At 43.4% G+C, this 15,939-nt stretch overlaps 1 protein-coding gene across 1 annotated transcript in view; it reads left to right on the top strand.

Annotated features, from left to right (window-relative positions):
• Window positions 1-15,939, top strand: part of grin2aa (glutamate receptor, ionotropic, N-methyl D-aspartate 2A, a) — a 142,288-nt gene that overhangs the window by 86,271 nt on the left and 40,078 nt on the right. The window lies entirely within an intron of this gene.

Genomic DNA, 15,939 nt, shown 5'->3' with positions numbered 1-15,939 from the left:
ACACACTGATACACACACCGACACACACTGATACACACACCAACACACACTGATACACACACCCACACACACTGATACACACACCGACACACACTGATACACACACCGACACACACTGATACACACACCGACACACACTGATACACACACCAACACACTGATACACACACCAACACACACTGATACACACACCAACACACACTGATACACACACCAACACACACTGATACACACACCGACACACACTGATACACACACCAACACACACTGATACACACACCAACACACACTGATACACACACCAACACACACTGATACACACACCGACACACACTGATACACACACCGACACACACTGATACGCACACCAACACACACTGATACACACACCAACACACACTGATACACACACCAACACACACTGATACACACACCGACACACTGATACACACACCAACACACACTGATACACACACCCACACACACTGATACACACACCGACACACACTGATACACACACCGACACACACTGATACACACACCAACACACACTGATACACACATCAACACACTGATACACACACCAACACACACTGATACACACACCGACACACACTGATACACACACCGACACACACTGATACACACACCAACACACACTGATACACACACCGACACACACTGATACACACACCGACACACACTGATACACACACCAACACACACTGATACACACACCGACACACACTGATACACACACCAACACACACTGATACACACACCGACACACACTGATACACACACCAACACACACTGATACACACACCGACACACACTGATACACACACCAACACACACTGATACACACACCGACACACACTGATACACACACCAACACACACTGATACACACACCGACACACTGATACACACACCAACACACACTGATACACACACCAACACACACTTATGAACACTGATACACACCCACACACACAAACACACACTGAATCACACACTGATACACACTGACTCACACACCAACACACAACACACACTGACTCACACACAAACACACACAGACTCACACACAAACACACACTGACTCACACACTGATACACACTGACTCACACACCAACACACACTGATGAACACTGATACCGACCCACACACACAAACACACACTGACACACACACCAACACACACTGACTCACACACCAACACACACTGATGAACACTGATACACACCCACACACACAAACACACACTGATACGCACACAACACACACTGATACGCACACCAACACACACTGACTCACACACCAACACACACTGATACGCACACCAACACACACTGATACACACACCAACACACACTGATACACACACCAACACACACTGATACGCACACCAACACACACTGATACACACACCAACACACACTGATACACACACCGACACACACTGATACACACACCGACACACACTGATACACACACCGACACACACTGATACACACACCAACACACACTGATACACACACCGACACACTGATACACACACCAACACACACTGATACACACACCCACACACACTGATACACACACCGACACACACTGATACACACACCGACACACACTGATACACACACCAACACACACTGATACACACACCAACACACTGATACACACACCAACACACACTGATACACACACCGACACACACTGATACACACACCGACACACACTGATACACACACCGACACACACTGATACACACACCGACACACACTGATACACACACCGACACACACTGATACACACACCAACACACACTGATACACACACCGACACACACTGATACACACACCAACACACACTGATACACACACCGACACACACTGATACACACACCAACACACACTGATACACACACCGACACACACTGATACACACACCAACACACACTGATACACACACCGACACACACTGATACACACACCAACACACACTGATACACACACCAACACACACTGATACACACACCAACACACACTGATACACACACCAACACACACTTATGAATACTGATACACACCCACACAAACAAACACACACTGAATCACACACTGATACACACTGACTCACACACCAACACACACTGACTCACACACAGACTCACATACAAACACACACTGACACACACACTGATACACACTGACTCACACACCAACACACACTGATGAACACTGATACCGACCCACACACACAAACACACACTGACACACACACCAACACACACTGACTCACACACCAACACACACTGATGAACACTGATACACACCCACACACACAAACACACACTGATACGCACACAACACACACTGATACGCACACCAACACACACTGACTCACACACCAACACACACTGATACGCACACCAACACACACTGATACACACACCAACACACACTGATACACACACCAACACACACTGATACGCACACCAACACACACTGATACGCACACCGACACACACTGATACACACACCGACACACACTGATACACACACCGACACACACTGATACACACACCAACACACACTGATACACACACCGACACACACTGATACACACACCAACACACTGATACACACACCAACACACACTGATACACACACCGACACACACTGATACACACACCAACACACACTGATACACACACCAACACACACTGATACACACACCGACACACACTGATACACACACCAACACACACTGATACACACACCAACACACACTGATACGCACACCAACACACACTGATACGCACACCGACACACACTGATACACACACCGACACACACTGATACACACACCGACACACACTGATACACACACCAACACACACTGATACACACACCGACACACACTGATACACACACCAACACACTGATACACACACCAACACACACTGATACACACACCGACACACACTGATACACACACCGACACACACTGATACACACACCGACACACACTGATACACACACCAACACACACTGATACACACACCGACACACACTGATACACACACCAACACACACTTATGAATACTGATACACACCCACACAAACAAACACACACTGAATCACACACTGATACACACTGACTCACACACCAACACACAACACACACTGACTCACACACAAACACACACAGACTCACACACAAACACACACTGACTCACACACTGATACACACTGACTCACACAACAACACACACTGATACACACTGACTCACACACAGACTCACATACAAACACACACTGACTCACACACCAACACACACTGACTCACACACAGACTCACATACAAACACACACTGACACACACACTGATACACACTGACTCACACACCAACACACACTGATACACACTGACTCACACACTGATACACACTGACTCACACAACAACACACACTGATACACACTGACTCACACACAGACTCACATACAAACACACACTGACTCACACACCAACACACACTGACTCACACACAGACTCACATACAAACACACACTGACACACACACTGATACACACTGACTCAAACACCAACACACACTGATGAACACTGATACACACCCACACACACTGACACACACTGATACACACACTGATACACACCCACACACAACACACACTGACACACCAACACACAATGAGGCACATTGATACACACCCACACACAACACACACTGACTCACACACTGATACACACTGACTCACACACCAACACACACTCATGCACACTGATACACACCCACACACAACACACACTGACACACCAACACACAATGATGCACATTGATACACAACCACACACAACACACACTGACACACCAACACACAATGAGGCACATTGATACACACCCACACACAACACACACTGACACACCAACACACAATGAGGCACATTGATACACACCCACACACAACACACACTGACTCACACACTGATACACACTGACTCACACACCAACACACACTCATGCACACTGATACACACCCACACACAACACACACTGACACACCAACACACAATGATGCACATTGATACACAACCACACACAACACACACTGACACGCCAACACACTGATGCACACGCCAACACACACCAACACACACACCAACACATACCAGCACACACTGATACACACACAAACACACATTGACGCGCACCAACACACACTTACATTTGTTATTTAATATAACATTTCACAACGTTTAGAACATCATCCTGATGCTTTAGTGTTTCCGTGGTTACAGGAATATCTCCGATGGGTGGGTTTTGCTTGAGGATTGTGTTTATTTTGTAGAATTGAATCACTGATCTGTAATTAAACATATAAGAAAATGCTGTCATGGCATTATGGTGACTGGTCCAGGAGCAGCATTTCAGCAGATGTTGACAGAGAAAGTCGTCATAAAAGTTTTGTTTTTCTGTCAGTTTCAGAGCTAAAATTTACAGAACAGCTGAATCGCTTTCCAAAATATCTCAGCCTGTATTTATGGGCCGATCCTGACAGCTTGCAGAAAAGCACATTCGCGTAAATGTTAGTCATTATTACAAAAGCGGGCGTCCGCGTCCCCTGCCGAACGCGAGCTGCACATTTCATAAACATCTGTTCATTAAAATAAAGCCGAGTCGACGTGATGCAAACGGAGAGCGCGCAAAGAGAAGCGATTAGCTTAGCGCCGCTGCTGGAATCAGGCTCTCTGTCGTCATAAACGTCTGCGTGTCCCGCCGACACAGCGGACAGATAATTAATTTGTTTTAGCTTCCAGACGCGGGTTTTGGATTGGGTGGAACGAGCGAGTCGTGTTTGGTGGAACGGATAGGAGCGGGTGTGATGAGGTGGGGTTACTGTAACCATCCTGGGAGTTGATACATTTCCTGTAACAGATGATTTGGAAGTTGCTGACGAGTCCAATATTTATTTGGTGTTTTTATCCGTTTAATGTTGTGGAATGTGTTAACAGCTTGTCATAACATGCTATAACATGCAATCAGGTGTTATTAATTGATAATCACACACTCGGCAGCACCTTAATTACACATCACCCTCATGTCAGATCAGACTTCAAGCGTTCTCCGGGCCAGTGCTGCACTCTTGACTTCACCTGATGACTTATTTTAACCTGCTGGCGAAGCCCTCGCTCTGAAAATAGCAGTTAATCACGGCGCTGGAGAGACGGCGGTATGATTGCAGTGTGTGGACGCTGAACGCTGGCTTGAACCTGGACTTAATCAAAAATGGAGTTTACTTTCGGAATTTCATTATTGACAGGACCGCAGCACGGAGACGCTCTGACCCGGACCCCCGCGGGCTCCGTCACTGAAATAAATATTTATCCGTACGTCCTCGGGCTGATGGAGGAGGACTCGTCCGGCTGGAGATGACGACGGGCTCCGGAGTCAAGAGGTGTGACAGCTGAGCAAATAGACACAGACGTGGGCTTTTTTTCATCTGTCTCTCTTGTTTTTTCTCACAGCAACGCATATAAACTCGGACAGACAGACACACACACACACACACACAATCTGCACTAAAGATGGTGGAATGCCCCAAGGACTGGCTTGGAGTGGCCAATCAGTTGTTGTCGGTGTGAAATGGATCAGTCTGGCATCTCGCTGGGTTGATGGCAGCCGCTACAAACCATGTGTCTCTGCCACCTGGACAAGTACTGCATCTCTGACATCCAACTGCTTTCCTACAGGCAAAAAGAGAGACAGAGAGAGAGAGAGAGAGAGAGAGAGGGAGAGAGAGAGAATAATGCTTTTTAAATGCCCTCGTCATCTTGTCAACTGCTTTTTTATCTCATGTCATTTACAAACAAACCTCAAAACCACAGCGCTGTTTAATTCTGGATTCTGATTGGTCAGAAGATGTTGATTCAGTTTCCTTTCAAAGCAACAACTCGGATGGTGTTAAAACATCTGATCGTCAAAATCATTTATTTATGGAAGAAGTCTCCAGTGTCAGAAAAGCGGTGTGTTCCGGAGGAGGAGTTTACCCTATGTGGTTTCCTGGCAACAAGAACCCGGGTGTTTACTTCAGTAAAGGAGAAAAAAAGACAGGATGGTGCTAGAAAGAACAATCGTAACAGTTGTAACCTGCTATAATGCATTAAATATTCAGTGGATAAAAAGTATGTCATGCTGTATAGGTGTATAAGGGGAGTAACACACTACAGGGCATTCTGCTACAGGAAAATAATCAACTCAGAACAACATGCTGCTCTTGCAATAAATCGATAAAGGGAACGAACACTGATATCCGTTCCAGAGACGTGGAAGCATCTGCGCAGTAATCACTACATGCGTCTCTGTGTACTGGAGTATAAATACCTCGGCAGAGAGCCAGCTCTATAACATATGAAGCTAAACGCTGCGACGGAGCCAAGTCCCGTTTCAGAGGACTGGAGGAGGCAGCGAGAAGAAAGACAGCGAGATGATCGTACTGTATTTATTACAAAACCTTCTATTTTCATAGGAGGCTGTGTGGAAGTGCAAACCCCTACAGGAAGACTCAAGCGAGATGTAAATAAACAGACGCGCTTATTATGGAGCCGATGAGTTTAGCGGGTCGTGCAAGTTTCCAGTAAAACTTTTGCTCCAACTTTTCTTCAGCTGTAAACATTCAAGATTTTTTTCATAGCGTGTGGAAAATTACAGTTTATATGACACCCAGATGTTCCGCGTGTCAGTAATCCTGTCAGGTTAGCTCAGGATGGCTAGCTAAACTTTTAAAGTACCAGGTTTTCATATAAATCCTGTCAGGATTTATCATTTTATCAAGCTAGTTAGCATCAAGAATATAGCCCTGTAATCTCAGAACTGTCTACAGTTACAGCTAACTTCAGAAGCGATAATTAACCATTTGACAATAAAAAGTTTCTTAGACCTTTATGTATATTTATGAATATGACTTTAATACCTCCAAAATTCCGTCAGGTTGGTTCCTTGTTGGTGTCAGCACAGAAGATTAAATATTTCATGACACATACAGTAACTCATTTTTTCTACTCAGAAATCATGTCAGGTTGATTTATGTTAGCGATATGTAGTAAAGAATCTAAAAACTTCGCCTTAAAATCTCAGTAATCCTGCCTGGGTAGCTCATTAACATTTCATAAAACAAGGATACATTTTTTTTCAGAAATCCTGTCAGAATAGCTTATGATAGTTAGCTGGCTAGCAGTGGCAAGAGATTGTAGTAAATATTTTAAATAAAATATAGCTTTAAAATCCTGTCAGATTAGCTTGTTTTCGCGTGAACATTCCCTGATACGTGACTAAACTTTCTCTCACTAATCCTGTCAGATTATCTTGATATAAAAAGTCTCTCCGAAATTCTAAACATTAGCATATGTTAGCGAGTCTAGCAAATTCTCTTTGTTGTCATAAATTAAAATGTTTCATATAGACTCAATTCCTTAGCCATGTTTCCATTAAAAAACTCCTTAAATACACATTTTTTTAGAGCGTATCAGCTGTAATGCTGAAAACATCGCTACGGATGCTACTTTCTTTCAGGTTTATTCCTACATTGAACCCCTGTAAAATACTGTCTCTGTGTGTAAAATGTAAAATCTATATCCCATTAAAACCTGTTATCACAAACAGACACGGCAGAGTGACGATGATCTCGAAGCGTGTACTAAATTATTTGATTTAAAGCAGCTGTTGCGTGAAGATGATTCTCTCAGGATCGTTAAGACACGACGCTTGAACGCCGCTCCCCGTGGTGTAATTATCGGTGTCAGCGTGAGGCGTCCACCTCGGCAAACAAGCCGAGAAAGGGCTAAGCTGCCTAGCGCAGGTGTGACGCAGAAAAAATATATATAAAAATTCTCAGCATGGGTGAGCCACCGAATAGGAGGATTAGTGGCTAAAACAAGATCTTTCCATCGGAGGAGGAGTGTGGAGAAGCAGCTGCGTCTGACAGAGACATTTGTATGAGTTGGAAGGAAATGCATTATGTTTCTCAGAAGGGATCTTGACATGTTTAGCGTACCGCTAGAGCTTGATTTGAGAAGGGATGTGAGGAAAATAACAACTTGCTTCATTTGAATTTATAATTTCTGTAATCCCTTTAGCTTGTGTTACTGATTGTATTGATATTTATACTAGTCCATTAGGTTGCTAGCTAACAAACTGGTTGATAATGGTTTTTGTGGTGTTTTTTTTTTTTTATTAAACTGGAAACAGAATCTTTAAATGTGATTGTTTTCATACATGCATGCTAATCCTATGCTAATACACACATCTATATATTTCAGTTTAGGAAAATGTGAAGGGATTAAAATTCCTCTTCCAGGAATCTGTGAGGTATCTTTTAAGAAATGGAAAAGTGATGTCCTCCTCCTCCTCCTCCTTCCCTCCACACAATTCTATCATTCTATCCATTTTTCCACAGTCTGTATCCCTCGACCTAGCCTGCACTGCTGCAATGCTGCATAGCTGCATGGCAAATGACTTGTGTTGCGCAATTCGGTTCCCCTCCAGGAATCTTCAGATAGGGTCAACCACGTCCATCTTACCTCTGAGGTCTAAGGACCTGCTTAATATTCCTCCGTAAATCTGAGTATCGGTGATAGATTTTGATACAATTGTCAGACGCAGTAATGGAATGTCAGCCCTCTCGAACTAATCCCTCTATCTCTCTGACCTTGCTGAGACCTGCACTGAATTGGTCTGACTGCTAAGTCGTAGGCTATGCTAGCAGGAAATAAGCTGCTTTGCCACTTGCATTATTCCCCCTTTACCGACAGGCAGGGAACAGAGAAGCCGGAGTGAACTGCTGTCACCTTGGAAAACCGCTCTCATTTTTCACTCCTGTATTCTTCTCCAATTTGGCCCCGACACAAAAGTGGCCCGAGTTCTCTGGGGCTTCTTTGTTTCGCTGCTCCCTTCAGTAATCATTTAAAATGTCGAGCTGCTCGGAAGAACCTTGTTGATGTCATGGTGGGCGTCTAAATTCTTTTAGAAAGCTCGTTCCTCTTTAATTTGGCTCGGCTCGAAATAGGCCCGAGGTTCTTTCTTGTATTGCTCTCTTCACGTCTCTCGGGCAGGGTTCATTAAACTGTTACAGCGTCACTTGAGCTTCTCCCTACAAACTTCACCCATGCCAGGATGGGCATTTACGTTTATTTATTTAGAAGGCGTGTCTTTCATTTTCTGCTGCGTTCCTATTTAATTTGGCTCGGTCTGAAGTTGGCACAAGCTCCTTCGCTTTGCTGAGCTCTTCATATCGTTCAGTCAGGGTTCATTAAGATGTTGTGGCATCACTCAAGCTGCACTGTGGCACCTTGTCAGGGGCAAGAGTACATGTTGTTTAGGCTTATTATAAATCACTGTATTTCTCTTCAACGTAGCCTGGAATAGATTTTTTTTCTTATCCTGTCCCTAAATGAAGAATCATTCTCATGTTAGAGATCCTCTCAAGCTGCTCAGGAGAACCTTCCTGTTCCCATAGTGAGTGTTTCGAGTCATTTTAAAGTTATTGTTTGGACAGTTTGTACCTTGAAGTTTGCTCCACCCAAAACTGGCCTTTTTGTCTCGCTCTTCATATCTCTCGGTCATATAATGCGTTATGATGTTGTGGCATCATTAATGATGCTCTGTGGCAACTTTTCAATGTCATTGTGGCCATGTAAATCAGTTAGAGTGCATCTTTCTTTTTTTCAGCTAATTATACTCCACTGTCAGTGCCATAGCTGGTGTTTAAATTTATCGGAAGCGCATCTTGTTTAGGCCAATTATAGATTTTCTGCTAATTTGGTCTAGCTGGAAATTAGCCCAAGCTCCTTTATTTTGCTGAGCTTTCCAAGGGTTCATTAAGATTGAAGTCCTGGCATCAATCAAGCTGCTCAACCCTGTCAGTGGCATTGTGGGCATTCACTTGTTTGGGCCGATTATACTTCAGGAAATAGTTAGCACCGCTGGTGATTTTCGTATTCCTCTCCTCGATTCCTCTTTAATTTAGCCTAGCCCAAACTTTATTTCCCTACTCCCTCATAACTCTCAGTCAGAGCTCATTAAAATGTTGTAGCATCGCTGAGGCTGCACTGTGGCACCTTGTGGGCGTTTGAATCCATTAGAAGGCTTGTCTTGTTTGGGTCGAATTGATGCTTTGATGCTTTGGATGCTTTGGTCGGTGCTTCTTTCATTTGCTGCGCCCTGCATATTGTTCATTTCCTGGATGTTTAGGCACCAGTCATGCTGTTCCATGGTATCTTGTTTGATAGCATGGTGGGCATTCAGAATGGAAAGAAAACTTCTCTTGATAGGGCCAGTTATGCTTCAGGAAGCAGTAAAACTTTTGCTTTAATTATGTAGTCCTGTACTCCTGGTCCAGACGGAAATTTCTTTCACCGTCTCATCTCTGAGTCCGAGATCATTATAATGTCGTGGATTCGTTTGAGCTGCTCAGTAGAACCTTGTAAATGGCACAGGAGGCGATTAAATCTGATGGAAGTGTAGTGGTGTTTGGCCCGATAATACTTGAGAAGGAAGGAAGCAGAATTGATGCTTTGATTTTCCACTCCAGCGTTCCTCTTCAACTGGAAAAGCAGTCCGAGTTCTCAGCTTCTTTCATATCTCTCTGTCGGGGATCATTAGAATTTCATGGCATCACTCAAGCTGCTTGGTGACACCTTGTCGATGGCGTGGTGGGCGTTATAAACCTGAGAGAAAACTTGTCTTGTTTGGCTCAATTATATCTGAGAATGCTGTAGAACTGATGCTGTGATTTTCTGTCTGTTTACTCAGCTTCAGTTTGAAACCCAAAGAAATCAAAAACACGATCTCCAACATATTTCATTCTTTCAGTACTCCCTTTATATGTTCTTGTGTTAAGGTTGAGATAGTGTTGTGCCATCACTCACAGCATGGTAGAGGTTTAAATCAGAGAGAAAGCTTGTCGAGGTTTGGCCTGATTATACTTGAGGAAGCAGCAGAACTGAGGCTTTGATTTTACACTCGATCCACAATCCAATCGGAGCTCTCCTGTGGTTCCTGCTTTCGCTGCTGCTCTCACATCTCAGAGTCAGGGATCAGTGGAATTTTATGGCCTCATTCCAGCTGCTCTGTGACACCTTGTTGATGGCATGGCTGGTGAGAAAGCTTGCCTTGTTTGGCTTGATTATCCTTCAGAAAGCAGCAGCAGCAGCAGTTGATCCAGTGATTTGGCACAAAAATGACCTGAAAAACCCTGTAACTCTGTCCTTCGGTACTCCCTTAAGGACTGTTAAAATGTTTTGCCAACACTCGAGCAGCTCTGTGCCACCTTGTCAGTGACTTCAGTCCCTGACAAGGCTTTTAGAGTTGTTTCGATGTTTTAATCTCATTTTTGTATTCCTTCACAACAGCTCCTCTCTGCATCTTTTATATTTTTGTCATCTTTTCCGGGACTTGGTCAGTTTGGCGAAGTATGGAAGCTTTCTTCAAGTCTAGGATTGGTCCAGAGAAGTGATCCCTGGTTGAAATTGCAGGTTTGGGGCTCAGATGATTGCAGTGTGTGTGTGGAAGCAATCTGAGCAACTTCCTGTTTCATGTTTTGTGATGATGGGGAGAGGGATGTTATTTCTTGTTCATTAAAGAAGACAGAATGCCTTCTTGGCCTATAAGTCCAGGCTTTTCCACAGACTGGAGTGCTGTAATTGCCTTACCTTTGTGGTGCGAGTCCTTGCATCATGAAACATTCACATCTAGCGCTGGCCTGCGTTATGCTGGTTTCCTTGAATGATGTCGAGCAATATGTCCAAAAAATAAGTGCACATCGTATTTTCTTTCGTTTTACCTAAACAGCATATGAAATTGATCCACAGTCTGTGATTTGCCCCACCCCTAAACAAGCCCAGAATCATTCTAGCTGCTCCATGACAGCTTCCTCCAAGAAGAAGAAGAAGTCTTTGTCACGTATACATTACAATACAGAGAAATTTTATTTTTTTTGTAGCTTAGGGAGTTGGGGTCAGAGTGCAGGGTCAGCTGTGATTCAGGGACTAAGGGCTGTGCTCAAGGGTCAACAGTGGAGGTACTAGCGCTTGAACCCCTGACCTAATCAGCAGCCCATTGCTTGACCAGTGACCAATGTGGTGGACGTCTTGTTTGAGTCTCTTAAAGAATTGCAGCTTTGATGATTTAATGTTTCCACTCCTGCGTTTTCTTCATCCCAGAAGCATCGCATACAAATCCCTCCTTTCATTTCTTTCTTTATATACTTTAGTTTGGTTCATTAAATGTTGCGCCATCATTCGAGTGGCTCCTTGGCACCTTGTCGATAATGCAGCTTCTGCTTATATCTGCGTGAAGTCTCTTCTTCTTTGGGCCAATTATGCTTATCGAGGAAGAGGCAGAGATGGAGATTTAATTCTGTAGACTGCAGGAACAGTGGCACGAGATGAGGCCACAAAACGGTATCAATTATCTGCATGGGTGTTTGCGCAGCAGCAAGGTTCAGTTTAATTAGAGGGAGTGTCGGTGTAAATTGAGAGCAGGGCAGTAATGAAAGTGGCATTATAGTGTCAGCCATCACCATGTAGATGAGATTGTGTTCTCTCAATTATGTAATTGGACAGAAAGCCATATTGCAGCAAGAAATGCCTGATTAGATTTACGGCCACCCTCAGCACACTTGCAAATGGAAATATTCTTTGCGACACTAAAGACACGTCAATGATAGTGAGAATGTTTATAGAGTTTAGATGCTTGACCCTTGGATTTGGATGAAACCTTGAAAGAAAAGCTAATAGCGATTACTTTAGCAGGTGTTCCACGGGCACTGCAATAAGAATACTAATTTGGGGGCCATAGACAGGATGCAGAAGACACAATAGAGGTCCAGAAGCACTAATAGAGCCAGTCGATATTAGTGTAATAGCTTCTCCCACTGTGCACTGCGAGACGGTTCGGTATCGACTAATATGGCTCTCGATTTAATAAGGAAAAAGCCATATAATAGATGCAGCCTTCTGGGAACAGATCGATATGGACTCCGTATGAATTTATGAGCACTCGCTCTCCACATGCTGTCCAGAGGTGTAGGTGGAGGTGTAGAGTAAAGAAAAAAAAGACTTTGTGTTGTACAGACTGTTACATATCATCAAACTTGCTGAAATGTGCAGCACTGCATGCAATTAGGTGTCCTGAAGAGTAACACATCAACGATAGGATGGTGTGGAGTCGTGAAGGAGCAGGATTTTGGATATAGAACGACGTTCAAAGTTCTCATTTGACGTTATAGTAGCTAAAAACACTCAATCCCTCAACACTGTTGCTTTATTCTCTCTCTCTTCAACTTAATGGGCCAAAAATATTGATAGATTTATGGATAGGTTGTCGTGTTACCAAGAGGTTCTTGTCACATTTGCTTCTGTATCCACACTGGTTGTCATGGCGATGAATCAGGGATCGTTTGCTAAATAGTACAAAGTGGGAAAAGTTTAGCTCGTTAATTAGCAAAGTAGACATTTAGCCATGGATTATATTTTCCCCAAAGTCATTGTCCAATCAGAGAACATTTTTTCTCACTTTTCACAAAGTCTTTCCTCTTCCTCTTTAGAAGTCAAATAAAAACCACAAAAAAGTATATATTTTCTCAGTACTGAATTCATTCATTTAGATGCTGCTTAATTTCAGTCATCGATGTGGCGCTGATGATTATTTGGTTTATTATTTTTTTTTAAAAATCCATGTCCATGTCGATTTCATCTTAGCTACCGTATTAAAGGAATTGTCAGACGATCCCTAAGGTGTCAGTATAATGTGAAGTGAAGGATAAATGGTGCAGTGTGTCTATTAGCCTCGCCTAACCGGAGTCAGAGCTCTTAGAGAATGCTGTTTCTGTAAAATGTAGGATGGATCTCTGCGCTCCGAGCAACCTGCAGACTCGACATTTCACGAGCTCGGAGCACACGTGGGCTTCTCCGTCTCTTACACAGTCATTAATTATCCGTCCTGAACAAAGCTGGACGTGGGCCGTTTATCTTATCTGCAAACAGACCTCCTAGACGAGCGTTCTGCTGTTCTTATTGAGCCAAGACGCCGATTTCTAATCTGTTCCTCGTTATCTGTAGAGGCACAGAGCTGCTAAAGATAAAACCTGCTATCTCCAGGGCCTGAAGGTGGTGACGATAATGACCCACGGGCCTGTCACTCATCTGTGATTCACCCGGCGTCTGGAAAGCGAGCCAGATAGAGATCAGCGCATGAAATGTATTAGCGTGGGATCGCTGTGACGCTCGGGAGTAGCGATTATTAAAATGCTAAACCTGCGTCTCGGTGGGAAACGTGCTAATAACTTAGAGAGTCAACAAACACTCATTTAATTTTTATTCATATTCAGAAACAAAAAAATCCTCCATGTATTCAAAAACCTTTAACTGGCAACATACTGTACTGTAAAGACCTCGTGTCACAGAGGACAATGGAGACTGAGAGAGGAATAAAACGCTCTGTGTGGTCATGCTGTCGCAAAATAACTACAATATTTTTTATTAAAAATTGTTGTTTATTAAAAAGTAAAAATTGAATAAAAAAGAGTCAGATTTGAATAAAAGGGTCAACTTTAAATTAAACAGAGTCAACTATGAAGCAAAGAGTCAAGTTTAAATAGTCAACTTTAATAAAAAAGAGTCAAATTTGAATAAAAATAGTGAAGTTTATTAAAAAGAATAAACTTTAATAAAAAAGAGTCAACTTTAAATAATAAGAGTCAAGCATCCACAAGAAGAGGAGCAACTTCCATGCAGAGTCCATGTAGTAGTTTTTATCCATTTATAGTTACACTCATTACAGTTGATTCTCTGGAACATCCAAGATGTCACCAACCTCTGATGAAAAAATAATAATAAAAATTCACAGCTTGTCATGTTACTGAGACCCTGAGGATGGGGAAAACTTATAGCTCCAGCTTTATTTCTGTCTGTTACATAGCGCTGACACTGGAGACTCCTTCCATAAACCTCTTATTACAGAAAACATGACGGAGTTGTTGCTATAGAAACAGTAACGCATTGGACAAATGATGACAGGTATATTTAGGTGTATGACGTAACCCATGATGTAATTGACTTCTTCTCTTAATGAGAAAGCGAATAAAAACAGAGCTAGCGTCCTTTCACATAAACTCGGCATTAGCGCGCGGATGAAATTAAGGATGTTAATGCGGATTCTCTGCACGGCTGCGTCGTCAAGCTGCTGTTTAATTATATTTACCTAATGAGCTGGTTCGATCGTGAGCGGCTCGAGTGCTGTTATTACTCAGGGTTCGGAAGACTGGCTGCTGTCTTTATCGCTCGCTTCCTCTTTCCCTCTTTCGCTCCGCTGCTTATCTCCTGGTGTAGTAGCCCACTTAGTCCTCTGACTTTTTTTTTCTGAAGTGGAAAAGCTGGGAGCTGGTGGTTTATCTGACGTGAACGCTTATAAAAGTCAGCATGACATTTCTCATTTCAGTGTGTGTGTGGGGGGGGCTTTTTTTCACCTTTTAGATGGAGAGAGTGTTTTATGATCTGGAACACACTAGAAGGGTCTGAAAGGGAACAGATCCGAAACAAAACCGTCTCAGGAATTAGGTGTAATTCAGGAGAAAATGTGCTATTAGGGAGGAAGCAGGAGAGAGTCGAGAGCCGCCGGCGCCGAGCCTTCAAACACGCTCATGTTACTGCTGGAAAATAAAAAGCTTTTCTGTTCGCCTGTTAGCTCTCGCGGCGTCTTAATAGCTCAGAACATTAAAGGTAATGTGAGTGTGTGTGTGTGTGTGTGTGTTGTATGCAGTAGAAGTTTTCAAGGGCAGCCCAAGCCTTACTTTTTAAATGTAAAGTCAGCGTGAATGCATGAACGCACTCGAGTAAGAAAGAACGAGAGC

The sequence above is a fragment of the Hemibagrus wyckioides genome, linkage group LG02 (genome assembly GCF_019097595.1).
Source record: "Hemibagrus wyckioides isolate EC202008001 linkage group LG02, SWU_Hwy_1.0, whole genome shotgun sequence".
NCBI classification, from domain to species: Eukaryota; Metazoa; Chordata; class Actinopteri; order Siluriformes; family Bagridae; genus Hemibagrus; species Hemibagrus wyckioides.
Note: the sequence above shows the minus strand (reverse complement) of the source record. Positions and strands in the feature narration are given on the sequence as shown.